Source organism: Tachysurus vachellii, chromosome 4, assembly GCF_030014155.1.
Source record: "Tachysurus vachellii isolate PV-2020 chromosome 4, HZAU_Pvac_v1, whole genome shotgun sequence".
In the NCBI taxonomy this organism is placed as follows: Eukaryota; Metazoa; Chordata; class Actinopteri; order Siluriformes; family Bagridae; genus Tachysurus; species Tachysurus vachellii.
In genome coordinates this window covers 13,214,164-13,241,773 of record NC_083463.1, presented here as the reverse complement: position 1 = coordinate 13,241,773, position 27,610 = coordinate 13,214,164, and the positions used below count along the sequence as shown (strand labels likewise).

The window sequence follows — 27,610 nt, the reverse complement described above, 5'->3', positions numbered from 1 at the left end:
GGATCGACATATTGGAACTTTCACTTAATAATTTGTCCACCACTGTACAGCTTAATGAAGCAAATAGGATATTAGAAGTATTATGAAATGACAAGGCCATTACAGCCAAGAGAAACCTTTAACAGTAAAGTTGCATAATGGCAGAAAGGGAAGGGCCAGACAAAAACTGTGCTCAGTTGCCAAATATCAATTTGTTGCAGCAGCATATTCCAAATAAAAAAGGAATATATATACACACCATTATTATTTAGAGGAAAATACACATGCACACACACACCCATTTACGATTATGAGGCATTCCTGCTTCTAAAAATAAAGGCAGAGGTAGTCAGTGTGCTTGTGTTACTCAGTAAGTAACCGGAAGCTCGTGCAGACCGGGTTTGACCTTTCAAGAAAAAATGAGAAAAGGAGGAAGAGATAGAAGCCTTATACCTCTCTTTACCCAACTCACACACTTCCTGATCTCTGGGCTAGGATATTCTTATTACTCCATGAATGAATGCGTTTAGGTCGCGCCACTGTGTCCGCGTCTAGACAAGCAGGCTAGACTGAGCTCATTTCAGAGGAATCTGGCAGACCCACTGTAGCAATAGAGCGTGCCTTTCTCCCCACACCCTACAAATGAAACTCAAATGCAGCACTTATTTCTGACAAGGTGGGTTTTTTATCTTTTCTTGAAAAACTCACTGTCTTCCACTTCTGTAAAGTTTCTCAGGTGGTCAGAGATATAAAAACCGTGAAAACCTTTCTTGTGTATCTCTTTGCAAATACGAAAATCTCTCTGCAAACACTCGCAATGGAAAAGTAAATGAAGGATTTTTCCATTAGAGGGAAGTGTGTGTATGCATGCATGAAATACAACGTAACCACAAGTACGCTGGCATTGCAGCGTGGCAGAGATAGTGCGTAATCAGGCTCTGGGTGTTCACTGAGGGAAAGCATAACGCAAGCACTTGCAAGGACACGGGAGTAGAGTGGTCACCTTTCCCCTAATCCTCACTCCGCATCTCTCTCCAAACGGTTTACAAAATCTAGATATTAACTAGACTTTTCTAGGTGGACAAGAAAAAGGAAAGCAATGCTTTGAGAAAGAAGCATGATCATTATTTTGCATTTGACTGAAAAAACTGCAGTTTGTGGGGGATTACTGCAATTCTTTACATTTGAAGGGACAAAAACATTAGTATGAGCACCAGCCAAGCATCAAACCTATCTCTACTGAAATTGACTCAGTACACACACACACCATTACATTAACATTTACAGCATTTAGCAGACGCCCTTATCCAGAGCGACATACATTATCTCATTTTTGTACAACTGAGCAATTGAGGGTTAAGAGCTTTGCTCAGGGGCCCAACAGTGGCAGCTTGGTGGACCTGGGATCGAACTCACAACCTTCCGATTGGTAGCCCAACACCTTAACCAGTGCTACATGAAAGCAGCATGTTCACTTGCTGGGGTTTGTAGTTTGCTTCTCTTCATCAGAGACAGCGGTGTGCATGTGTAATCAACAGATGCTTCCCAAATTACATACTTATTCACTATTCTATGCCATTTTGTAGCATAATTAGTGGGAATAGTGGGTTTACACAGAAAACTGCAACAAGAAGAAGTGCTCTTCAAGTACATAGATGTTGCACTTATTCAACCTAAAAAAATGCTTCATTGTAGAGGGGAGGAGCTTCCAGGCACTGATGTTGGATGAGATAGAAAAAATAATAATCTAATTTTTAAATTAGCCAAATTTGTGTGATTTCAACATTTTAAATTCAATGTATTATGTGTGTTTTGTATAATTTTCCAAACACTGAGAAACTAACTTACACTGCAGGTTGGTAAAAAAAAGTGAAGTGTTCCATTAGAAACCCTGAAAAAGACATACACTAGATGGTAAAGTACATAGTGTAAGTGCATAGTGTGTGATTTGGGATGCAGCTAATGACTATGTATAAGACGAGGAATAAAATCACTATGATTTAGTAATTTATTTTACAGGAATGCACTGCAGAGGCAAAGAGACATTTTCGCTAAACATTTTTACACAAGTAATAAAATAGCTACATGATACAGAGATGGTTGAATCGATCTGAAACACAATGTTCATATAGTGGCGATATTGTAACCACTGATACTGATCCCGTTGTGCTTATTAGGCCTCACCAAGCTTTACGCTCTTGCTATATTCTGATATTGATCGTCCAGTTCAGATGAGTGACAAAGGAGGAGGCACACTACTAAGAACTGTGTCAGTAATTTACCAGATAAGACTTATCTTCCTTGCTTGCGGTTCCTGCAAAAGTTCCTGGAAATTTAATTTTATTTAAATCAGTTCAAGTAACTGAAAAAACATCTCAGCAAAACACACTGTAACTGCATCATATTTAAAATTTCAGCATTCTTGTGGCTGATTATGAGCAAGAGGTCAAAGAGATAAAGAGAAAACAGATTAATTTTGGTAGCTGGCACTTGGGGAAATGCCTATTTCAGCAGATTAACTTTCTATCTAAGGGGTTCTTACATGCAGACATGTAAATGTTGCAGACTTCTCATGAACGTCACAGCCACACACACTCTCAATTCAGACAGGATTTGACTTGGAAATGAGGGTAATGTGAAAATGCATCCTGGGGAATCCTTACACCTTACAAAGCATCTCTGTATTCACACAAATCCAGAATTAAAGAAGACAAGAGGGAGAAACAGAAAATAGGAGATGATGCACAGCGACAAACATGCAGGATGAAAGTGATGACAGTCCACAGGTATGACTGTGGTACACAAGTGTGTGATCCAGTCTTCCAATTGATATGTTTGGTTAATGTCTACATACTGCAAAACAGTGTTTCTGCTCTTCTGATGGTTGTGTGTGGTATTGGTAATGAATATATGACAGCAAGTGACAAACATTTTTGTGGAATATTTAGTTATGAATGATTGTTCAGAGCTTCATAATTATTTTGGCTTGTGCTGTTTTAATCACTTCAGAATAATCAGCAGAACAGAAGTTATTCAAACAATGATTCACAGTTCTTTAGCAAACACTGATTAAGACAAATATACTTTGCAATGCTGCTCGATATCACAGCTTTAATGTCTTTATGATATGCAAATAAGCTTTCTAACAAATCATAAAAACTCCTGATATTCAAGTCATAAAAACTCCAAGGGGGAAGTCGTGGCCTAATGGTTAGAGAGTTTGACTCCTAACCCTAAGGTTGTGGGTTCGAGTCACGATTGAGGTGCCCTTGAGTAAGGCACCGAACCCCCCAACTGCTCCCCAGGCACCGCAGCATAAATGGCTGCCCACTGCTCCGGGTGTGTGTTCACGGTGTGTGTGTATTTTCACTGCTGTGTGGGTGCACTTTGGATGGGTTAAATGCAGAGAATGAATTCTGAGTATGAGTCACCATACTTAGCCGTATGTCACGTCATGTTCATGTGGCTATTTAAATGACTCATGGCATTCACATAGATAAAGAACTATAAATACTTTTGGCCAAAATACTGTAGGCTTCAATCAAATCAGGTTTCAGCATAATCACAAAATAGTATTCTGACCATATTGTACAACATTAATAATATACGCACCTCTTTGCTGGTTAACTTTCCAGCCTGCCCTGTTTTTAACTCTGCTGGCTAATCAAGGTCTACATTTTATGCTAGTCATAATGGTTACCTGCCAGTGCATGATACTAAAAAAATCTAAAATCAGACTCTTGTCAATGGTGATTCCATGATGGTGGATTAAGCTTCAAGCCCCACATATGGCAGTGGAACTGCTATCAATTCTCTCAGTGGCTTAAAGAAATTCATTTGGACTTTTTGCTCTTTTCATTGAGGAAAAAGTGAATGGTCTATATTGTTCAGAATGACAGAGAAAGCTTAGACATTGAAATACTTAGGTGTCACAATGAACAATAGTACACATGTACTGAAACCGTCCAAATTCAAATCATTTACATAATGTCACTTTATAAAGCCGTATATCCATGTAAGGGAAGGATACACTCACTGTTTAATAATCAACCTGTACACCTGCAGATTTTTGCAGTAATTCAATCAGCTAATCATACGGCAGCAGCACAATGTACAGCATCATTTCACAGTTCATCACTGTGACTTTAACTGTGGCATGGTTGTTGGTACCAATTGGGCTTGGTCTGAGAATTTCAGACACTGCTGATCTTCTGGGATTGTCACACACAATAGTCTATAGAGTTTACACAGAATTGTGCAAAAAACAATAACACTGAGTGAGTGACAGTCCTTGTGAATAATGAAAAAAGAGATCAAAGGAAAATGGCTAGATTGGTTTAAGCTACCTGACTGGACAACTTTATGAATGTGTAGGTGTTCATAATAAAGTAAATAGTGAATCTAGATATGCCATGATTTTAGCATATTGTTTTATGGACTGGGTTCAAAAATCTGCACCTATAATTTCATTATATGGACAACAATCTTATTGCATATGATGCTTCATACACTACACATTCCTGTCATAAAAGCTTAAACAGGGACACTAATGGCAGTAGAGTCACTAGTTATAATATTTATCTGTATTTTACTGTTAAACAAATGAATTATATAGAATTACTTTGCTAATTGGTCTGCAGACTAAATACTTCTTATCTTTTAGAATTGTGGCTGCAATGCAAACCTATAGATGCAAACCTCAGACCACAAAGGGGTAAATTGTGCAAACTGTTGGCTTCTTCGTGCTCTGTGCTTGAATTGGGTTTTGCCTTGCTAGCCAGAAGCTTTCGATAAAACGATTGCCAAATTCAGATGTTAATGCTTCCCTAGAGAGAAATGCACAACTTGTATTCGTAACACAGTCCCCTTTCACCCAGTATGAGAAAACTGGATCCCTGTCTATTTCTACATGTCAAAGCAATATTTGTACTAGAAATCTAGGCTGGAAAGAAAGCACTGAATGATCATGAATCATGCATGTGTCATGTGGCCTACATTTTGCAGAAAAGGAGACTTGCGTCCAGAAGAGTCCATGCATTCACAAATAGATCAATGACGCTAACAATACAGCACCTAGTCACACAAACTTCAATGAAACATTTTCAAGGGAAGAGAGGAATTAAAAAAAAAACAAAACAGAAATGCTTTAGACACAACTTTACACAACACAGATAAGATTCACATCAACGGCTTGTGTAACTAAATTGCATGAGAAGAGTCACTTAACTGAGCACAGGCTAGCATTGGGAGAAAGTCCATGATGCAGGTGAAAATGGGGCTATTGTTTTAAAACAGAGAGACAGAGAGAACGAGTAAGAGCAGGAATAAGAGTGATCTAATCATGCCATCATCGGGAGCATTCTGGTCACTCCAGAAGGGAGGGAGAGGGTGTGAAATCACATCAGCTCCCGAATCTTTCCATAAAAGGCATGCTGTAATACTCTATTGTGTGTGTAATAGAAAGATAGTGGGCATCTGTTGGGAAACAAAGCTGTGTACCATTGCATGAATGACTGAACTCTGCACATGTTGGCAAGATCCCTGCAAAGCAAGGACAAAAAAAGAAAGGGAGAGCAAGATAAAATCCAGAACAGAGTGTGTGTGTGTGGCTAAGTTGACCTCACTAGAAACGGAGAGGGGGTGGTACGTTAAGAGGAAATAGACCTGGATTCTCAGAAATCTTCAGGGGCTGATCATAAGCCACCTGATTCTTGCACATTCTTTAGTGCTTACTCACTTGCATGCTTGCAACATTCAGTGCAATGAATATAAATCTTATGCTGTACCTTTAAATTAAAATTCATCTTATGAAAAATAAATGAAACAACAGCCTAATAACTGAAAGAGAGAGAGTGCAAGTGAAAAATAAGAGAGAGAGAGAGAGAGAGAGAGAGAGAGAGAGAGAGAAAATGCAAGAGACACTGTGTGCATGAGAAAAATACAGTGCATAAGAGCAGTAGGAGAGTGTCTTATGAAATAAAGTGTGCCAGAGATAGATAGATAGATAGATAGATAGAGAGAGAGAGAAAGAGAGAGAGAGAGAGAGAGAGAGAGAGAGAGAGAGAGAGAGAGAGAGAGACAGAGAGTTATGTAGCTTTGGGGCAACTCACAGTTAATGTTTAATGGGAAGTTAGGGCCAAGGCACAAGGCCTGTTCAGTTCCTCCTGCGCTTCTTGGAAGAGGCAGCTCAGAGTTTCACACTAACTGACAATGAAACGCTTCCCTGAACAGGTGGGGCCCAGAGAGCCTGCAGTCACAGCCTTGAAAAATAGAGGCCAGCCAGGGGGCAGCTGGTTTGTAACAGTTAGTGAAAACCCAGGAAACACAAGGGGCATTACACAGATAATTTTTTAAAAAAAAATGGAAATAAATATGAGTTTAGTTTTTCCCTGCACACTCATGCCAACTCCTCTTAATATGTATTTATTTTGAAACTTTTAATCAGTCTTTTCGGACAAAAAGTTGCTGTTAAATAAAACAACAGCATTAGTACTGTGGTTATCAGATGTTACTTGCAGTGCAAACTTTACACCTTTTTTTCCATTAGTTTACTTCTGTAATACAGCTAACTATTAATGAAATGGCTGACTGGCATGATTAAGTGCACATTTGCATGCACATGATGCAAGCAAAAGGTCAAGGTTCACAATGTGCGTCAAATGTGAGAAGAGCATTGCCTAAATAAAGCGTATTGTATGTGTGTGTTGTGTGGTAGTGCTGTGCTGCCATGTGGAGGCTGTGTGCTTGACCTGTTTCAGGAATGCACAGAGTAGGCAGTAAGCTCTGTAGGGGAGCACTTAGGGGGGCTGTGAGAGTTACTGAACGGGCCATTGCATTGCACTGATAAAGCCTTCAGTTAGACCTCAGAGAGATGGAGCAGGCGTAGGAAGATCCCTCCTCTCGGTATTACAGTCACATAGGAGGCCTTAGAAAAGGATAAACATTTCCTGTTGTTTTCACAGCACTGATAATCTCCTATCCCCTGATCAATCAGCATGAATAGTAGTTTAGGGAGTGGGGAAAACAAGCCAATATACACCCACCTATGCACTGAATACTGGATTATCACACTTATATAGACCGATTTGATGCATTTTGTTTTTTTAACCAGCTCAGTGTCACAAGCTCTTGGTAATGACTGTAGTGAACATGCAGCAGCAGGCGCACAGAGCAGCCATAAAAACAGGAGGCCATGAAGATGACATGCAACAGAGCTTCAATTTATGATGGATACAAAACGTCTGTAATCAGAAGTACCTGCTGACAATCACATGCTCACACGGCACCAACACAGTACAATGCACATTGAGTGGGCAACGTTGCACAAGTACAAAGAAAAAATTGGACTTTAATATATAATAATATAGTCAAGGATGATTACACCTAGAAAGGTCACCGTCCAGAGACAGAACACAATGAGGGAAACAAAATTCTCGTTAAGTGGTTAAGACATGCATACGTGTAAATCTGTAAAAATTAAAATATTAAATTTAAATATCCCTTGCATGCACACACACACATGCTCATAGCCTCTCTTTCTCACACACATCAGTTTATCCTCCCACACATTATTAAACCTCCTACTGTACATGTACTCAAGCCTCTTACACATGCCATACTCTTACACAAACTCTAACACAAAATGTCATGCTCTCTGACACACCATATATAAACCCAACAATTACCCAATCATAGTCTTATTTAGGTTTAATACTATGTGTGATTATCATGCAGCAAGACAATAATCCAAAGCATAGTGATGTGTGTGAGAGATGCCAAGTTTAAATTATGGCCTAAATAGTCTCTCATATACAATTCCATGCAAATACTCATCAAACTATGCATGCCTAAACAACATAAACATTCATTTGTTCATTCAGATTTGTAGGTCCATGCACAAAGCACAGATATCACAGACACATATACACCAGACTGTCTCAGTTCTTGGGTGCTTGGTAGGAACCTCACACTGCCTGCACAGTTAGTGAAATGTTATTGAAGCAGTTTGTTTATAGTCTTTGTAGTTGAAGCATAAATAATGCACTTTGCCAGACAACAAACAAACTAATAAAGGGCACATTCTTTTTGCTTCAGACAGGGAGTGTCTAGTGTTCTGCCAAAGGTGTGTATAAAAAGTTTTTTACGATGACAGAAGGACACAATTATAATCTATTATTATTATTATATTATGTAATAGAACATTAGTTGTTTGTAGGTAGAAACAACAATGATATCAGTAAATCATTATTGTTTGCTAAGCTTTATATGAAACTCAAGAAGACTTCTTTTGGTATAAAAATACTGGCCAGGAATATTTGTCCATGCTTTAATAAAATGTGCAATTCTGCACAAAAGCTGTAGTTCTTTCCATATTTATAATAGATAACCCAATTCATGAACCATTTTAGCATAATAAGGCATACTTGGTTAGCATGCATATTTTAATTTGCCAGGTGCATGCTTTCACATCGAAAATCTGACACAAACTTCATGTGCTGAGTTGCTAAGTTTAAGGACATACACAAACCACAATAGTTTCTGGCATTTAGGAGACACCCTTAACCAGAGTGCCTTACATTTATTTATTTTTCCAGTTTATACAGCTGAGCAATTGAGGGTTAAGCACCTTGCTCACAGGAAACGGCACCTTGGTGGACACATGCCTTTAACATGCATGTATGTCCATTCCAAAACAATAGGCATTAACACAGAGTTAGTTCCTCTATTGGTGCGTTAACATCCACTTGATGTTGGCTGACAGATTTTGTGCCCGTTCAGCCACAAGAGCTTTAGTGAGATCAGGCACCATTGAAAGGATTGTCATACAGTCACAGTTCCAATTCATCCTAAAAGTCTTCACCAGGCTTGAGATCAGGGAACAGACCACTAGAGTTCTTTAACACCAAACACACCAATGGTAAACCATTGTCTTCTTGTGCACACTGGCATTGCCATGATAAAACAGCTTGGGCCCTTTTGTTGCAGTGAAGGAAAATCTTAATTCTTGAAGACAGCTCGAAGACAATACAAACAATTGTGTTATTCCTTTTTTTTTGTGGCAACAGATGGGGAAGGCCCACATATCCATGTGTTGATCAGATGTCCAGATACCTTTGGCCAAATAGTGTACTTGATGTCATGTGCATGTTAAACAATTATTGTTGTTTACTCAATGGCTGTTGACCACTAAAAAATGACATACACTTGAACATTAATTAATTACTTAATTAAGTATATATCCTTATATGAGGGTATAACCATGCACACTGTATAAACTGTCTTTTGTTTATTAACAGCAAAAAAGTACATTTTGTGTTGAAGGGAGCATCAGGGTTTAGGTGCCTTGCCTGAGGGCATATTGGCCGAGGTCACAGAAATGTCAATTTGACCTAGCGCCCTCCAGTGGCACCTCAGGATCCCACCTGTAATGTCAAATCTGTTTTAGGGGATTTTTGTGTCGATAACACAGTCTTTGAATGTCGCATTGGATTGCTTTTGGTATTGGACTGGGCCACTGCAGTTCTTTAAAAGGCTCAATGTCTACTGAGAACTACTGAGAAATAAATATAAACAAAATGTAGTATTTGGGATGCCTGAGATCAGTGTTTCCTAAATTTATGTGAAAAGTGTTATTGTAGTGACACTACAGCTATAATAACAACAGTGAAATAAACTAATTTTGCACACATTTTTACTATTTTCACATTTTGTAAGAAAATATTATTTGAACTAAAAATATAATTAGTTTTTTGTGTCCGGTTAATGTGTTTCTTTTTGTATGACAGTACAGTGTTTTAGCAGTTTGTTTACGGTAATTGTAAAAAAGCATATAAAATGCACATATTTTCTAAAATATAAAATGCCTACATTTAAACGCACATATTTTCTAAAATATAAAATGCACACATTTAAATGCACATATTTTCTAAAATATAAAATGCACACATTTAAATGCACATATTTTCTAAAATATAAAAAGCAGTTTCAGAAATACACAGTTCAGAGTATCAACTGATAATCCAGTGATATGCAGTATTGGTATTGTAAAATAAAAGAACACAATGAACTTGTATTTCCTCTTCTTCCTGGCTACAAATATTACAATTATTGAATTTATTTTGGGGTTAACAACCAGCATTTCCTTTATCAACAATCAGCACATGTACACATGGAGGCATCTACACTGTTCTAGCTTGCTGCCTTCGGTATGGGTCATTTGTCTCAGCAGAACATGTATGACTGTTGCAGGGGTTACAGGACAGGAAAAGCTGCTTTTTTTCCATTCCTCTATGCAACACACTCACAGTAGCCAGACTATAGGAAAGGTCTGCTGTTTGAGGTGGGATTTCTCATTTTTTAACAGTCCAAGCCTAGCTCTGATGCATTGGGAGGGTTGATAAATTTATTTCTTATGAGTCAAGCACAGAATGGCACTGCCTTGCAATTAAAGCCTACTTATTTTGGGACTGGCAAATATTTCCTTTTTAGTCTACCATCTGAGAGGCATGGCTTGAACACACAGTCCTGAGCTGCACCAGCAAGAGGAATGTCAGGCATCTCATGGAAGTGGACAGGAAATATTTTTCCATTGAAGCCACATCAGTGAGGCCACATCACTCCTTGGCAGGGACACGGTGCAGCCGTGCTGCTCCACTCAAAGCCCAGCTCTGGGTTAATTTGTGCCACATTCCTGTGCAAACATGCAGGTTTTGTAGGAAATGTTCATGTAGAAAAACAGAATAATAGTTACTTTTCTGAAACTCCCCTAAATTATAACAATCAGGTGTAGTGTCAGAAAACAATATAAACACAAAGCAGTCACTGTAGGTAAGTCTGAAATTCTGGTCTATAAGAACCAACCTACATCTGCACACAGACATGCACACACAAAGATGCATGTGTTCACACAAAACAAAAAAAACTCAGACACAGGCACAGTTCCACATGTTTTCATAGACATACAGGTGCCAACACAGTACATGCAGGCATGCATGAATGCACACATTACCCTTTTCTACTGATAATAAGTCTGCGTCTAATTAGGAACTGCAGCATCTGCTTTCAAATTGCCAGAATTAAAGAATTGATCAGTTTTGAACCCAAGAGCCAAAAGAGGCAACTAAGATTCCTTTTTTAACCATCATTAGATGCATCAATAATAATATTTAATTACAGTTAAAAATGTAACTAACTCATTTGTTTGTCAAATTAGAGAGGCCAGTCTACATCCTGAGATGTTTTGGGAAGGTGAGATGATACCAATACTGTGGATAACAATACTGACACAGGGAGAACAAGGGAAACTCCACACAGACAGTAATCTGAACTCCTGATCAACCTGAATGAGGACACTGAAGCTGTGACTGCACTGAATCATTTTTGAAGAAAAAGATCAAAATTAATATTGCAACAGTGCTCAGAGGAATAAATATATTACTGTTAATGGTATCCAATTGAATCTGAGCAGTCCTATACCCCAAACAACTCATCATTGCCTAGATGATGTCTCTGTGTTGTGTATAACATAAAAGCTGAAGGACAAATATAAAGACAAGTAAACAGGTAGAATCATGTGTTAGTATTTTGACACTATTTTCCTGAGGACATTCTCATGTTACAGAAATAGGTCAGCTTAACCTGCTGAAGATACAGGAAAATTTGTAGAAACTCAGCATTACATGTATACACACCCACACACAACCCCAAACACACACACAGGTACCTAGAATGCAGCTGCAATGCATGCTAGCGTCTGACTTTAAATAACGTTGAACCAGACATACAGCATTACTGCCTAAATAGAAATGTCCTGCTGACCTACATTTGCTGAACAGCAGAATAGATTTAGCTGTGAACAAAGAAACATATGTTACACACAAACGTCTCTTCAACGCTCACACAAAATGCAGAACAGTGTACATTCACACACTCAATCAATTTCTCCATGACACGTTGCTCAGTGCTAACTGTAAGAGTTGAATCACCTCTTATTATGGAACGTGATGACTTTTACCAAAAGCCTGAGTCTCTCATTGCACAGCTGTAGTCTGATAAATAATTAATCATCCTAATTGGTAAAGCAGAGCATGAAAAGACTAAACTGCAAGGCTTCTCTATCACACACATGACTCTATTCACACTTGCGAAATGCATTATACAGTATATGACCTTCACCTAATGTTTTCATTTCTTTGAAATGTCATTCCAGTAAGATGTAACTAGACCTTAGACAAACATACTTGTGTATGGCCACAATGACCAAAGAGAAAAGACTGATTTATAACACAATTAAGGACTCTTTTCCAAAAACTGTATCTAAGCCTTCTGCGTCGGCTGAGTCACTTTCAGAAACTCAGGAACTGTTAAAAGGTGCACGTGGTTGGCAGACATAGACTATGAAGTCAGTTTCAAAACAGTAGCAAGATATCAAAATTATGCTAAAGGTTTAGGCAATTATCACAAAGGTTATAATGATTTGAGATGCTTTCTCACCTGGTAGTGAGACAGTAAACAGTGAACTGGCAAGCTGTGGGACTAAAATTAGCTGCCAACACAGCATCTTGCACCTTGTCAGAGATTCTACAAATCTGTGGAACTATACTGGAGAGATAAATGCCAGTCTTCTAAAAAATATTCCTTCATTTATTGTTATGATGTATGCAGAGAGTACTATGTAGCATGGCACTCCAAATTCTTTCATAAACATTCACTTGGGTTGAGATCTGGTGACACTGAAGGCCACAGTGTACATAATACATGATTTACATAACTTTTATACTAATCAAACCAGTGTGACCTACTCCTCCCATAAGGACAGAAATGTTTCATCGTAGTAGTGTGGTGATTAGCATAACTTATATTCCCTTTCTCTTTCTTTTCTGCAGTGCAAGAAGAGCAACCTGTTACAGAACTTATATAACATGCAAGTTCTTTCTTATAAAATCCTGTTGTATCTGGAATGAGGAAGATCTGTACGATTGGTCACGAGGAAAGCGTGCAGCCTGACAAAACAAAGCAAAGAAAGAGAATCAGAAGAACAAACCCAAACCAAAGCCCAATGCACTTCCTCTTTTGCCAGCAGAATTGATCACACAGAATCAAAAAGAGGAATATAACAAAGCAATGTGACATCACATCCTGACAGGGCACGCCTGTCTGGCTTCTGTGCTTGTTAGTAAGCAAGAGAGCAAAAAAAAGAGGATGTTTGAGAGTGGGTGAGAACAGGAAGTAGGTTGGATGTAAGTCATCCTATCCAAGGAAAAAGTCCAAATATGGACATGAGATAATTAACACAGGAAGGGCAGAAATGGGCCTACATAAGGGTTGGGCAATAGCAGGAACTCAGGAGCCAGATAATATTGGCCTTATATCTCATATCTCTCAGAGAGATGCCTGAAGATTAACACGTTTTGCACAGACAAACGCACACAACACAAAAACTTAGCCTAATGAAGGCAGACACATGCACACACATGCACAAGGCAAAAAACAGGACGTTCAAGTTTGTTCAGTTTCCCGTCATCTCCGGTAATAGGTTTTCCCAATGACGGATCTTCACATCCGCTATGCCTGGCTGCACCTAAACTACTGCTGTTTTGTTATTGGGAATCGGAGAGCATTTTTCTGCTCTGCTTTTTTCAACACTGGAGAAAACACACCTCCGACAGAAGAGATCTCTTGCTCTGCACCCGTAACATATCGCATTATGCGTCTTGCCCTTAAAGACCTCACACTGAGCTCATCTCCCTAAGACCAGCATTCCTGCAAGGGCAAAAGCCTCAGAGAGGGAAAAAAGAAGAGTGGGTCTACTTCAGAGTGCCTGGTGCACATATGACATTTAAACACTCACATTACTGTAGTACATTATGCTTCTTTCTCTCTGATACATAAGAATTTTGGTCAGGAAGCCTGTAGATGCAACACTTTACAATGCACGCTTTAAGACGCTTGCTTGGAGTCACAAAAAAAGCAGAAAGTATATCATGGTTCATATTAAAAAAATTGGGTAACCTTGAGGATAAATAAACAAACGAAAATAACATGTGCAAAGAGTCTCACTGCCTGAATGAGCTTAGTCATTTGAAAAAGAATTTTGATTAATCTTAATATACTATTTATGTCAATAATTATGTAAATATTGCAGTTCTTCTTTGAGGCAATTTTCCTATCAGCTGTAAATGTCCATCAGTAGAAAGAAAATCTGTGCTAACAAAGCTGAATATCTGCAATTCAGCTGATGTGCAACAATCAGTATTAGTGATGAAACCTGATAGAAAAAATGTAAAAATCTCTCAGCGCTAGTTTTGATGTCTATTATATTTTATGGTTAGTTTTTCTAACTTTAAATTAGTCTAGTTTAATGGCTGTCCAGTGCATGGTACTAGGAATCATTCCTAAAACACAAATCTCTTTTCTCTCTTCCTCTCTCTCTGTCACAAACACACACACACACACGCAGGCACACACAGGTTTGAACCTAAAAAGAAACTTTGTTATGTCTACAAGTGGCAGAGCAGTCAGGTCATAAAGCTAGTTCAATGCTGATGGTCTTACAAGCTTGAGCACTCAACAAGCATTGATTTTAAATACTGCAAAGTTTAATTACCTACTTTCAGGTAATTCATTCATTTATCAAACTGCTTAAACAATCTATTTAACTAAAAATGTAAATCACTCTGAATGTCTGTCTTTGTGGGGGGGAAACGTTAACACTTTTTTATTGGTTCCAGGTACTTGTAAAAACTAAATAAATAAATATATAAATAAAAAGTTTATAGCGCACTCTGGTGGTGGATATTGAGCACAATACCCCCATTTTAAAATGAGTGTCATAAAAAGGAATGGATAGTGTATGTAGTTTCTTACTTGCCATTAATAACCAAACATTTTGTGTACAATCTCAAACAATGTTCATAAAAATATATAATGTTTTAATAACACAAATGCACAACTGAAATAGTGGTGATACATTTGTGACTATTGACATTTCTGGACTATATTTCTCTCAGGTGTTTAACACACAGTCACCTGGTACATGATCAATAATTCATCTGCAAAGCTGTGTGCCTTGTTGTGGGTTAAACACAGATACATTTTTATCTGTTTAGTGTTCAAAATATGTGTATCCATATCTGCGCTCAAATTAATTCAATATTAACCCTGAAACACTGGTTGAAATACCCAGAGGTAGAAATGATAATTAATCTGGCTGGATCAATTTACAAAAAGAAAAACAAATCAGTAGCTTAACTTAAACCATGACAATCATGAACAGTCAGATTAAAGTACATCGCATGTTCATTAACATAAATGCACCCTTTGAGCTTCTTACCTGCAGCTCGCTCACACCCATACAAAAGCAATATCCTCCTGCTCGTGTTCATTTTCCAGTCTGTTTAATGTTGCCACATAGAACTATGGGTTGCTTTTAGTATTGATCACTTAATACAAGTTTTAACTAAACTGATTAAATACGAGGTAGGAACAGCTCAAATTCTGGATCCGATCTTACACATGCATTTGTGTTTGATCCAGACAGGAAATATAAAATAGTGGGGACAAAGTTCAAAGCTTCAGCTCACTTTCACTGGGGAATAATGTCTGCTGGAAAACTTTGATGCAGAAGTTTTCCTGTTTTCACACTACAAACCCAGACAAGTGGCATAGTGTGTTGCAGTGTGTTTACCTGAGTCATTTCAAACCATGAAAAACCAGTCACTGCGTAATATAGGTGCACTGTTGTATTTAGTCCACAAGAGAGCAGCATTGTTCTGCATTAGATTGAACAAGCTCACCATCAGCTCACAGCACATGAAGTCATGTTTGATGGTATTTGACCTGATCACCAAAATTAGACTAAACTGAACAACCTGTATGAAGATGGTGTAGAGACACACAGCAGCAACACAATTTGAAGGCAGCAATAAATATTCACACAGCTAACACAAACCAGTGAGGGATCTCTCTGGTGTTCTGCTATTTTTCACAGAACAACTGATTAACTCGAATTCTTATCACAATAGCTGCTAATAATCAGTCATAGACAGTCATTTAAGGATGTGAATCAACAACCTAAGGTATGAAAGTTGAAGCTGCAAAAGTTTGAAGCTGAATTTGAAGCTGCAAAAATTTAAATACAATTCTATTCAAGAGTCGATGTTTAATGTACTGTAATAGAGCACAGAGCAAATAAGAAAAGAGTTTCTTAAGAAAAATTTGTTTTTGTTTGAGGCCATAATTCCTTAACTGGAACTCCTTAACAGGGAAAAGTTAAGTGCTTCTGAAAAAGATCTCCCAAACTGTTTCCTCTCCTATGCCATGATGACAAAGCCTCACCACATTCCAGTGAAACCAGTTCATCACCCTGAACAGACTAAAAGATCAACATTCAGACTAAACCAACATGATGCAATCAGGTAAAGAATAGTGCAAACTTTGTGAAAAATACCAGCTGTTTGTTTTTTGTTTTTTTTTTGTTCTGTATCACATAAAAAATAACAATCAAACGTCATGTCATAAGCATTCTTTAGATGCTAAGCCTATTTAGAAATATGCTCTTTTTTTTGCTTAATAACCTGTTTTTATAGACAGTTAAGGGGAAAAACCCATGATGTCATGATGTCAGGATTTGTGATACATTTGGGATGATAAATTAATGACTTTGAAATACATCCTAACAGTCCGAGCTGGTGAATGTGAACTGAAAGAGACGTTGCTCTTGTCTGGCAATGCAGTGCGGCACTGAGAGCTAGTTTCCTTTCAGGACTTCATTAATCTGCACTTAAAATGAAAACTGTTTATTTTGGATGTCCAGTGCAGAACCATTTGCGGGGCAAGATGTTAAATTCATTTCATTCGCTCGGAAACAGAGAGAGAGAGCGAGGAGAGAGGCCGGGGGTTCGGGTTTACGCATTGCTAGGCAACAGAAAGAAAGCATCTCAGAGTTTGCTTATGTAAGAGTGAAACGGCTGTACAGTAGAGAAACATGGCAAGATAGCACAATTACACTTTTCTTTCAAAAATGGGGAAAAAAGTCTAGCTCTACTACATTAATGTGATAAGTACGAAAATATCGGACAGAGAAGCTCATTCAATCCATTTTAGCATTGCAGAACAAGACAAAACCCACATATGAGACCCAAAACAAAGCCATATACATGTGGAAAGCCAACTAGTTTAGTAATACTGTCCTTTGTGTATTTACTGACTCATTGTACAACATGTGTAAGCAATAAACAGGCCAGCTGAAATGGACGGCGCAAAGGAGCTTTGTTTTGGGAGGCAGCAGAAAACAGCATGTATGGCGCTGACCAAACCATGCTACCCAAGACACAAACCCAAGTCAAATCAGGGTTTGCTAGGCAACCAAGAAGGAAACTCTTCATGGAGACAAAGAGAGCAGAGAGTTAAAGATGGATATATCTCAAATTATATAGGGAGAGATAAAGATATAACAACAATGACAACAATGACTTTAATACTAATAAATAAAGTAAAATTTATTTAAGCATTTAAATAGCTAGGGCTCTACACACAGTGTAAAATAGAGGAAAACTAGAGTAAAAAAAGATTTTTAAAACAACAAATATAATGTTGATGATCAGTAGATCTATGACATTTACTCTGTCAGAGACAAAGCTATCCGGGAATCTGCAGATTGTTTTTTGATATATTCTAAATTGAATAGATTTGTTAGTTTTTATTAAACAAGAGCAAAAAAACCATCAAAAGTCATTTAAAAACTAGGAAAGGCCCCTAAAATAAATGATGGTTATGGTTTGGTTTGAGATTTGCAGTCTGGATAAACAACATTAGAGTATGTACACATTTCCCTGTGAATCTACTTAACAAAACTTCACTGATATGATTCGTATTTCAAATTTATTTATAACAAAAATGATTCCCGTTTTTAAATGACTCTGAAAATTTGAGAAATCCACTATCTAATTTCATAAAGTAGCTTAATGAGTAGCTAATAGCATCAGATGCTAGATGCAGTGAACTACTGTATATATGGAGAATTACAGCATTATTATTATTATTACAGCAGATCCAGAACTAAGCTTTTAGGAGCACTTAGAAAGTATTCAAGACCAGTTAGAAACAACTAGAGGAACTGTAACTAGCAGAAACTATAAACTGACGAAAGAAAGAAATCAACATTGCTCATAAAACCACAATACAATAGTTAAGCTTATTTGTCATGAGCCAAAACAAAACACTATTGCAAACAACTTGTGGACAAACATTTTGTAATGTGTATTGTGCAAGATTAAAAAGTGTAGTATGAATATCAATGTTATTGTGAAAGCTATCGACTAACAAGTGCAAAATCTCTCTCCTTTCTTTTAGCTTCCATGTTAATGTTAGCTGGTTTGTTTCGAAAATATCTGCTGTTTTGGCTTTATTGCGATTCCACAGCATTATTCTTGTAAATCACAGACACCGTTGCCTGTTGCCTAGTCTAACTTTGTTATATGAGATGAGAACACCTTACAATATCAACCTAGATATTTAACTCTAACATTCTGGATAAAACACAAGGCCAAGTTAAAGACTTCGGTCTGCTATTATCCCTCAGCATGCTGATCATGATACAAGCTGTCCAATGTCCTCAGTTAGGAGGTGGGATTTTGACTATACTACTTTCAGGAGTAGGGAGGTGAGATGCGTGAAATTTCCTGCCAATTTAAACCTGACATCTTTGACTGTGAATTAGTAGGGGTTATTATCACAGGATGAGTGAATAACATATCCTCCACCCAAATCGACGACCAACAATAAATTACTTCAGTGTAGGGGAAGTCGTGGCCTAGTGGTTAGAGAGTCTGACTCCTAACCCTAAGGTTGTGGGTTCGAGTCTCAGGCCAGCCACGACTGAGGTGCCCTTGAGCAAGGCACCGAACCCCCAACTGCTCCCCGGGCGCCACAGCATAAAAGGCTGCCCACTGCTCCGGGTATGTGTTCACGGTGTGTGTTCACGGTGTGTGTTCACGGCGTGTGCACTTTGGATGGGTTAAATACAGAGAACGAATTCTGAGTATGGGTCACCATACTTAGCCGTCACTTAAAAAAAATAAAAAAATAAATATAATCATGCAGTAGGCACAGGCTCCCCGTGACCCGAGGTAGTTCAGACAAGCGGTAGAAAATTAATGAATGAATGAATAATCATGCAGTACATTTCCAAGCAGGGGAATGTGTCTGCTAAAGAAACTTATTTTAAACTAATAAGAATTGTCTTTCAGCCATCTCACGTGGTTTAGAATTTCCCTGTAATCGAATGTAGCTGCAAGCAGCTCACTCAGCTCCTTGTCATTAGCTGAAACCTTAATCTAAAATAAATTTAGCTTATCATCAGTCTTGATTTGTGCCACAATAAGTTATGTAATATGTGTACATATTCAGAAGTGCATCTAGACTAGATCATGACATGTCATGTCATACTCAAACACTAAAAGAGCTCTGCTTATGATCTATGTGCACAAGATGAAACAAGATTAGTTCTGTTTTATTCTTAGAACTGAAGACATTTGGGTTTGAGATCAAAAGATGAATATAAGAAATCCAAATTTCAGCTTCATCTAGAACACAGCACCGTTAATGACAGACCACCCTATTTTAGGTGAGCAAATGTATTGTAACAGATAATATTCATGTAAATAATATAAAGTATTTAATTATATATCTCTTGCTTGCAATAACTGCATCAAGTGAGTGGCACACTGATGTCAGTAAATGGTTGCATTCATCTTATGCTTTTTAGTTTAAACCACAGCTTCTTTCAGTTGTTTGTTTTTGGCATTTCCATTACTTCAGCTGAGATTAATGTTGTTTTCAGACCTTTTTGTGGTTCATCATTTTGTACTTCTTTGTGAATCAATCCGGCCTTCTAATACTTACTGCTAATTAGTGGATGGCCCCTATATATCTACTCTCTCTCAAAGTCTTCTTCGAATGGTGGATTGTGATATCTGTCATATGAAGGTTGCTTGTGATGTCACTGACTATTGTTTTTGGGTTTCTCTTCACAGCTCTCAGAATGTTATATCGACTGTCCTGTTCTTCCAGGGTCGATCTGTATGATGTCTGGTTGGTAGTTCAACAGTGCTTTCTTTCTGTTTTAGGACATTCCAAATTGTTGTATTGGCTATGACCAAAGCTTGTGCCTCTGACAGATGTTCCTTGTTTTCTATGCTTCAAAATGGCTTGCATTTCTTCCTTAAACTTTCCTTTCTCTGGTTTATCCTTTTTAACAGCAAATGCAGACATCAGAGAAAAAAATCTGCGCCTGAGGCTGAAACAATGACGGGCTCAAACAAAAGTATTTAAACATTCAATCTATTAGGCATACCTGGGCAACTAGAAACACCTGTAAGTCACCTGTTCCAATATATTTTGTCACTTGAAAAAATTGGTGGCAAATTATTTAGCACACTTGTTAAAACACATCATGTATATATCAGGAATCTATTGCCTCATGTAATCTCATGTATTGAAGCTTGAAGCAGAGATTCATAAGCACAGTAGTTGAATAAATGTCTTGATTCCCTTTAAAATCAGTTTTTGCAGTAATTATAGGAGAAAAAAAGAAGTGTTGTTAATATCAGCTGAAAGGTGAATGAACATGAGTCGTGTGTGTGTGTGTGTGTTTGTGTATGTGTGTCTGTGTGTGAGAATGGGGAGGGGTCTCTTTAATAAAACAGTCATAAACTCCAGGCAAAGTCCAAACACTACACCTCAGTGCACTCCTGTACTTCTCCCACATCAACACAATGTTAACCTTTATTGTACAAAACAGACACTAAACGTAGTGATCAAAGTCCAAACGTAAAAAAGAAAGTTCTAGCAATATATTAGCCACTGGCAGGAGAGAGTGTACCAACCCTGAATGTGCAGTTAACACACATGCAGTTTTCACAACATGGATGTGACGAGAGATAAGAGCAAGCGTGCTGAGGCCTTCCTGTGCATGACACGTTTACACAAAACAAAAGACTGCATTATCTCAGTGTAAAATCAGAGGGAGGAGGGATGTATTTCAGCGTCACCTCCATATTTAAATGTAGCAAAGACTTTCAATCTGTTAAAGGGTGTATCATTGTGTATATTGTGTTCTCTGTAGTAAACATACTCTTATGTGACTGAAAACACATTGGGTCTCCTAAGCAGCTCCACAACCTGTACACCATAATGTCCCCAGTATGGTTGATTTTTTTTTATTACTTGCTGTGTTTTCACAGTTGCTAAGAGACCCATTCCTCCCATCAATGTTGGGAGAACATTACTGCTCTGCACTACACTGCTACACAAGACACCTAATTAACCAGATATCAATAGGTGGGCATGTGGACAATAGTCTGTTTTAGCCATTTTGCAGTAGTGCTGCTGTTTGTGGTGTTGTTCATAGGATTCATGTAAGAAGCTTTGATGTAAAACCCTGGCTTCTCAAACAATAAAGAGTGAGGTGCCATTTCTGTATGTGTGACTCCATCATATATCGTACAATACACTGGCCAAATTTTTAATACGAGTGAAAGCCACTCAAACTAAATGTCTGACAGCTTTCTAATCAGGTTAATGGTTGCCCTGCGTATTGTCACCTAAAGGCCTCAGGGATGGAAACTCAGATTTGGATGGTTAAGGGTTCCAGACTTCAGGCAGTCATTGACTCCAGGCAACTATTTTGCACTTTATAATAATTATGTTTTGTATGTTTACCATTTTAGCAGTCACACACATTTTGTGCTTTATATGGAGTATCCACTATAATGGCTTACTAGGGAATCAATAACAGAATTAAATTAAATATCACTGTAGTACAAATGATTTTAAAGGCTTGTCTTGAAAAATATGGAAATTACTGATTAGCAATAGCTACAAGAATGTTATATGCTATAATGCTTTCATGGATCACACAGAATAGGAAAAACAGCATTTTTCTGTATGAAAACGATGTAAACACTTGGTAATGGCACTTACTGCCAACAAGATGCTACAAGTCCTGAGTAAAGGTTGTAGAGAATAGAGGTGCAGCAAAGGAAACTGTTTAACCACTAATTATTCTCAATACAACAAAATGATTTTAGTTCCATTTCAGTAACTTGTTGAATTAAGTCTTAAAATATGTAAATAGTTTCGACAGAACTGTAGGTTTTACTATTTTATCCTAAAACCAGGATATCAGGCTGGCTGATTAGTGCCGCTGAACTACTGACCATGCTTGCAACAGTCACAGAAATGAGTAAATTTTCATAACAATGACAACATAACATCTTGTCTACCCCTATTCTCCATTTCAGTAAACATGGAGGTAGAAAGAAACCGTTTGACAAAATACAAACCTGACTGATGTGATACAGGCTTATGTTGCTTAACTGCAACAGCTGTCCTGCGGTGAATTCCTCTAAATGACTCTCCTGTGATTCAGGCACACTGAACTCTGAGAGTACCTGTGGGAGATGGAGTGAAATTAAAGAATAATTAATAATAACCACTCATAAAGTCACCTGAGGTTTCTTCTAATGAGGCTTTAAATCTCCTGATAATATGCTTCACTGCTGGAAAACTGAGGAATTAAGATCCTAACAAATCTCTTCTGACTCTTTTCAGTTTTGCTCACTGGTTTTGTACTGTGCAAAGCGGACGGTGAGCAGGAACAGTAAGGACAGACTTAAAGATGACATGACAACGAAAGCCCTGCAGTATGGCTACAAGTTTGTAATTATGCTATCAGGAGGATTTGACCTGCTGAGACCAAAATAAATAAATAAACAAGCAAACAAACAAATAATAAACTGACTAATTTATTACTAACAATAACAACAATAATGACAACAATAATGACAACAACAACAACAATAATAATAATAATAATTTACTTTAGATATATTGCCAACTCAATGAAAAGTAGCACAAATTTAGACATCAAAAGAATAACAATGTAACTCTGGATCATTTTATTTAAACTTATTTTAGTCATTTTAGAAAACATATTTTGTGAGGCCTTCACGCAGACAGGCAAATTACAGAGTGATAAATGACAGGCAGTATATGAAAATTATACAAATTAAGGATAAAAAAAAAAAACTGCCAAAAATAACAGCCAAACAATTGGGTTGAATGATTCCTCCCTATTCCACTCCTATGGTATACGGTATATGGCCACTCACAACGTTAGTTTCCCTCTCCAAGTATCTCCCATTTACAATTTTACAGAGGATAAAAAAGAAGGAAAGCGTGTCAGTTTCTTCTGACAGAACTAATTCTAATGAATTTTATTCTAATGAATTTAAATATGTTTGAATTATAGAACAAACAAAATCTTTCTATAAAAACCCAATAATTCTGCAGAGGACTGTTTGGAAAGGAGGTCATATAACATAACTGTTTTGTGTTACTTTTTGACAAAAACAAGAAAAATAATGTACTGAAGTTAGAGGTCAAGAAGATAATGAAATAATGATTTAGACATTAGCAGAAAGATTTGTTGTAATACGGTTCTGTTAACAGGTGTATCTCTTGTGACTGATGCTCATTACCACGGAGTGAGACTAAGTTTTAAAGAATGTTTTGACCTTAAAATACCCAAGCAAAAAAATAGCAGTATCACACAGAGATCTAATTACATTTTGTGTGTTTATGACTACACCAATATCATTTAATAACACTAATGTAAAACACAGTAATTTAATACTAACACCAGTCCAATTGGGACCTGTCTTCCAATAAACATCCTCCTTCACCTATTCCTGAGACACTCCCCATGGAATAGAGCAGCCAGACACTGCTCAGAGGAACAGGACACAATTTTCAGATGCACTTAACTACTAAGACTGCACATGACCCACATATACCACAGTGGGTGAGGAAAACAGATAATGATAGCAACCATTTTGGAATAGGATAGATAAGTAAGAGATGCCACTTTAACAGCTTGTGAAACTGGCCAGGTAGCATAAAGTCACCATAAGTAGATTTGCCACCTAATAGTTCCAGGATCATTGGATCCTTCTTGAGCTTATTTCGGCAACAGGAAGCCTAAATATGTTCTTCACAATGCGTTAGCATATATGATATAAAAACAAGACAAAATGTAAACAATATGACCAAAGTATTAATTTATTACAGAATATAAAACTAATTTGTTAAAAAAAAATCTAACTTAAGCTGATTCAATTTAAATTTAAATTTCTGCTCGTACACTTTGTACACCTGGCCAATACATTCATATGTGTTTTACATTCATACTGTTATAATAACCTCCACTCTTCTGGAAAGGCTTTTCATTAGATTTTAGTTTGTGGCTATAAAGATTTGCTCATTCAGCCACAAAAGCTTTAGTGAGGTCAGGTAGTGATATGGGGTGAGGAGGCCGGGGTGCAGTCATTATAAAGGTGGGGTTGAGTTGTAGGCTACACGAGTTCTTACATTTACAGCGTTTGGCAGACACCCTTATCCAGAGCGAACAAAAGTGCTTAAGTCTCTATCAATGGATACGTAAACTCTGGTTCACTAGGTTACATACTTAAGATACCATGAGTCTAACACTGTGTTTCCACTCCACTCCACTTCCACTCCAATCTTGGAGAACCATGTCATCATGGATTTTGCTTTGTGCACATGGGCACTGTCACCCTGAAACAGGTTTTCAATCCCTTGGATCCAGTGAAGGGGAAACTATTATTCTATGCATTCCAGACAATTGTGTGTTCCAACTTTGTAGAAACACTTTGGGGAAGAACCACATATAGGAGTGATGGTCTGGTGTCCACATACTTTTGGCTGTATAATGTAGGTTTTATATTTTCTAAGCAAAGAAAGACCAATGAAGCTTATCAATAGTGTATATCAAGAATGAGAGCGCGGCAAGAAAAAGACAAAAAAGTAATAAACAGTGAAACTCAGGTGACCAAAAGGAAACAGATTACTGTAAATGTCGTATTTACAAGTTTATAGTTACTTTTGTAAATGATATAAATCATAGACATAAATTATATAAATACTTTAAATAATAAATAACCATATCAAATAATTTTAGAATAAAGATTTGCGACTGAGACGCTCATCTTATTAAAAACTTATTTGAAAGTGAAGATAGAAATTTGACTAAACGCTGATTTTTTTTCAGTCTAAGCAGTCTAACAATGTTTATGGTTCTTACTCTGTGGTCCTACTCTAAAACAGGTCACCTGCATGCATGTGTGTGTGCACAATCTCTCTCTCTCTCTCACACACACACACACACACACACACACACACACACACACAGAGTATAACCTCTATGCGATTGACCTACATAGAGTATAGTAGGGTATAACCTACTGTCATTGTAGGACAGTATTCAGTACTTTAGCCCTTTTTAAAGATCTTTACTAAATCATTTAACATAAACAGAGAAATGTGATGGAAGCTAGTTAGGGGCCAGAGTAAACTCAGACAGGAGCTATCATCAGCTTTAATGAAATCCAGAAATGTGAAATGTAGGCCTACATGCAAGGCCAATGATCCATTCTTACTGATTACATCTGACAATGTAGATTTGTCTTTCAAAAGCCAAAGTTACACAGCAGAAGTTGAACACAGTACTAAAGTTGGTGTACACGTGTTACGTTCCAACATTGGTTATAAATTAACATTCTTTCAGCACCTCTGAATGTGTGTTAGTCTTTGTGAGCTGTCAGTTAAGAGTTTGAGTTTAGACACTTCCTCCAGCTCTCTCCCACTGGACTGCTGTTAAGCTGATACCAGGTTTCATATTTTATCATAAGCAAAATTAAATGACTACAAATGACTGCATAACACAGCAAGTTTGTCTGAGTCAGATCTTAAGTGCGTGTGTTAGCGAGAGGGTGTTCGAAATACAACACAAAGAAACTTTAAACTAGATTTACTTCTTAACTAATGTATTAGATACTAATGAATTACACTAGTTTTGTTAACTAACTACTTTTAAGCATGGGAGTGTCTTGTAATTAAATGTTTGCCCTTGAAAAAGAATAAGGCACAATGGCAAAGCAAGCAATTTTAAACACTATTATAAGTAGGCTACATTTTGCATAATGACACACCCTGAGTAACAGGGCTTTTTGATATCATGTGTGAATGTGTATGACCTAGTACAAAAATGACTAAAAGATTGCTGTAAAGATATGCTAACAGTGTCCCAGGTTTTGAGTACGAAAGCCATCTTCCTCCTCTTCAACATGCGCAAATGTGGAATTGATCATGAGAACGCTACCAATCACAAACACTACACACATCTAATTTTTCCAAACATCACTAGGCTTCAGAGTGATGAAAAAGTGTAAGGATCATAAAAACTGTAAATTGAACACATTCTGAGAAATGTAAGCTGAAGAGGGAAATAAACAAAATAAACAAAGAAACGTGTAAAAGACAGCTGTATTTTTCTTACCCTAAATGCTCTGAGAGTAGATTTGAAGAAAACAGGCAAACATGTGGTACTGATGTGTCACATCTGTGCTGTTTGCAAGAGCAATAAAGGTGCGTGCAGGAAATGCAAATCTGATAAGGTAATGCTGCAGCTGAAACTGAAATTTACCCAAGATCCACCAGGAGAATATCTAATCTGACATGACATGCTTGATGCCTAAATTTTATATCAACAAATATAGCAATACAGTGTACGGCAAAAACGGCATCAAACAATTGTGCAAATTAAATTCTGGAGCAACTGTTCCAGTGACGTGAAAGAAAGAAAAAAAAAAACTAAATTATCTACTCAGTTCATTTGTTAGTTAAATAAAAATTCATTGTTCAAAAAATGACAATATAAAACTTTGATTCTTTAGTGGATGATTGCCTCTTCCACTAGATAATGAGTTTCTAGCAGTTCAGTTTCACAAAGACATTTTCTCACATCACACAAAAAAATTAATTCGTAAAAGATTACAAATTGCAGGACTTATGTGAACCTAAAGTGATTTTATATCTGTCTTAAAGCTAATATTGCACCCTTTCATTGTTTTTTATTATCTATTTTTCTGTGTAATAAACTGCAAGCAAATATGATAACACTGTGGTGCAAGTCATACAGATTAAACGGTCTAGAGACCATCACAGAAGTGGAAACAATTTTTTTTTTTTAAAATCTCTGGATCACAAAGATGATGAAATATGACTTGAAATCAGGGCAAAACTGTTTCCCGACAAGAGGTATGAGCTGCTGGTGACATCAGAGACATATTTGTCTGGACTGGACTAAAATAATCAGACTAGTGTTATTAGTGTCAGAGTTTCATGCTTAGTCACAGTGCATGATCAGAATACCTCACTGCTGGCCTTTGGAAAATACTGAGTAAAATGGATTCCTGTGTATTATCCTCTACTAGGTTGGATTCCACATCCCCATCCGTTAATTTACAGAAACTACACATTTCTGGATCATAAAACCATACTGCCTTACTCATGCACTTATTTATTTCTGTTTCTTTTCTCATGTGCACGCTTTCTCAAAATGAAGGAGTGGTTTTAATGTAATTACAATATACATTGAAAACATTCATTAATAGCAACAAATTGTTGTTTATTTTTTTAATTAAAAAAAAAAATTCTTTCCATAAATGACGTGCTCCTTGTAGCTCACTTTATTAGCTCGTGTGTTACAGTA

At 37.3% G+C, this 27,610-nt stretch overlaps 1 protein-coding gene across 3 annotated transcripts in view; it reads right to left on the bottom strand.

The window, feature by feature from the left end:
• gng12b (guanine nucleotide binding protein (G protein), gamma 12b) overlaps positions 1–27,610 on the bottom strand; it is a 47,182-nt gene that overhangs the window by 16,828 nt on the left and 2,744 nt on the right. The window contains exon 2 of one of the 3 annotated variants that reach the window (XM_060867845.1): positions 22,323–22,430. The exons of 1 other annotated variant lie outside the window; for it this stretch is intronic. The gene's annotated coding sequence lies outside the window, so the exon portion shown is untranslated. Of the gene's footprint in view, positions 1–15,310; positions 15,502–22,322; positions 22,431–27,610 lie in introns of those variants that run through there. One more of the 3 variants, XM_060867847.1, reaches the window with a different exon arrangement.